This window comes from Procambarus clarkii, chromosome 24 (assembly GCF_040958095.1).
Source record: "Procambarus clarkii isolate CNS0578487 chromosome 24, FALCON_Pclarkii_2.0, whole genome shotgun sequence".
NCBI classification, from domain to species: domain Eukaryota; kingdom Metazoa; phylum Arthropoda; class Malacostraca; order Decapoda; family Cambaridae; genus Procambarus; species Procambarus clarkii.
The window spans coordinates 18,950,716-18,953,215 of NC_091173.1; the positions used below are offsets into that span (position 1 = coordinate 18,950,716).

The 2,500-nt window shown below is 44.9% G+C and overlaps 1 protein-coding gene across 3 annotated transcripts in view; it reads left to right on the plus strand.

The window, feature by feature from the left end:
• raw overlaps positions 1-2,500 on the plus strand; it is a 201,156-nt gene that overhangs the window by 103,738 nt on the left and 94,918 nt on the right. The gene's annotated exons all lie outside the window — the stretch shown is intronic.

Genomic DNA, 2,500 nt, shown 5'->3' on the forward strand with positions numbered 1-2,500 from the left:
CTCCAGTTTCTTTATGTGTTTCTTCAGGTGGGGGCTCCATGATGGCGCGGCATACTCTAAGACGGGTCTCACGTAGGCAGTGTAAAGCGCCCTAAAAGCTTCCTCATTTAGGTTTCTGAATGAAGTTCTAATTTTCGCCAGTGTAGAGTACGCTGCTGTCGTTATCCTATTTATATGTGCCTCAGGAGTTAGATTAGGTGTCACATCCACTCCCAGGTCTCTTTCTCGAATCGTTACAGGTAGGCTGTTCCCCTTCATTGTGTACTGTCCCTTTGATCTCCTGTCACCTGATCCCATTTCCATAACTTTACATTTACTGGTGTTAAACTCCAGTAGCCATTTCTCTGACCATCTCTGCAGCCTGTTTAAGTCCTCTTGGAGGATCCTACAATCCTCGTCTGTCACAACTCTTCTCATTAATTTTGCGTCATCTGCAAACATCGACATGTATGATTCCACTCCTGTAAACATATCATTTACGTAAATTAGAAAGAGGATTGGTCCCAGCACCGATCCTTGAGGTACTCCACTTGTTACTGTTCGCCAGTCCGACTTTTCGCCCCTTACCATTACCCTCTGGCTCCTTCCTGTTAGGTAGTTCTTCACCCATACTAGGGCCTTTCCGCTTACTCCTGCCTGCCTCTCAAGTTTGTATAGCAGTCTCATGTGCGGTACCGTATCAAAGGCCTTTTGGCAGTCAAGAAATATGCAGTCTGCCCAGCCTTCTCTGTCCTGCCTTATCCTTGTTACTTTATCATAGAATTCTAAAAGGTTTGTTAGGCATGATTTCCCTGTCCAGAACCCATGTTGGTGCTTGTTTACAAACCCAATGCTCTCCAGGTGCTCAACAAGTCTTAGCCTAATTATTCTTTCAAGTATTTTGCAGGGGATGCTTGTCAGTGATACGGGTCTATAGTTAAGTGCCTCCTCCCTATCCCCCTTTTTGAAAATCGGTACGACATTTGCCTCCTTCCAGCAACTGGGCAATTCTCCCGACATAAGTGACTCATTGAAGATCATTGCCAGAGGCACGCTGAGAGCCTGCGCTGCCTCTTTAAGTATCCACGGTGATACTTTGTCTGGTCCAACAGCTTTATTTGCATCCAGTGTTGTCAACTGTTTCATTACATCCTCTGCTGTCACCTCTATATCTGATAGTCTTTCATCTTGGGTAATCTCTTCTAACAATGGGAGCTGCTCAGGCTCGGTAGTGAACACTCCATGGAATTTTGCATTCAGTACCTCGCAGATTTCCTTGTCGCTTTCTGTATATGCCCCTTCTGTTTTCCTCAGTCTTGTCACTTGGTCATTTACCGACATCTTCCTTCTTATATGGCTATGTAGTAATTTTGGTTGCTTTTTCGCTTTGACTGCAATATCGTTCTCATAATTTCTTTCCGACACTCGTCTTATGTTAATGTAATCATTCCTAGCTCTGTTACATCTAATCCTGTTGTCCTCTGTCCTTTGTCTTCTGTACTTCCTCCACTCCCTCCTGCTTCTCACCTTTGCTTCCTGACACTGTCTATTAAACCATGGGTTATTATATTCCCTCCTGCTTTTTTCCTTTATTGTTGGAATAAATCTATCTTCAGCCTCCTTGCATTTCAATATGACTTGGTTCATCATACCTTGCACTGTTTTTCCTCTAAGTTCTTCCTCCCACTGCACTTCTCCCAGGTAGTCCCTTATCCTTCTGTAGTCCCCTTTTCTGTAATCAAGTCTCCTTTCCCGCACCTCTTGTCCTTTGGTCACAATTTTAAGCTCCATCATGTAGTCAAAGGCTAGGACACAATGGTCACTAGCTCCTAGTGGTATTTCATGTTCCAACTGCTCGATGTCTTCTACATTCTGAGTGATAATGAGATCTAATAGGCTGGGCGTATCCCCTCCTCTTTCCCTAGTATCTTCTTTCACATGCTGTGTTAGGAAATTCCTGTCAATAACGTCTACCAGCTTCGCTCCCCAGGTCTCCTCCCCGCCATGGGGATTCCTCGTTTCCCAATCTATCTCTCCGTGATTTAGGTCCCCCATGACCAGCAGCTTCGCTCTCATTCTATGCGCTAAAGTTGCTGCCCTCTGCAGTTCATCCATACATGTCTTGTTGCTGTCCTCGTACTCCTGCCTGGGCCTTCTACTGTTTGGTGGGGGATTGTAGAGTATCAAGATTACAATCTTCTTCCCATCCACTGTCAGAGTTCCATGTATGAAGCTTGTGCTTTCATTGGTACCCGGATTTTCCAGCTCATCAAACTTCCATTTCCGCTTTATTAGTAGTGCCACTCCTCCTCCCTGTCTCTGTGTCCTTTCTTTTCTTATCACCTGGTACCCCTCTGGAAAGATTGCATCCGAGATCATGCCATTTATTTTAGTTTCCACTATTGCCACTATGTCTGGGTCTGCCTCACTAACTCTTTCTTTTATCTCTTCTGCTTTATTGGCTACCCCATCAGCATTGGTGTACCAAACCTTGAGACTCTTCTTGGAAACTCGGGTGTCA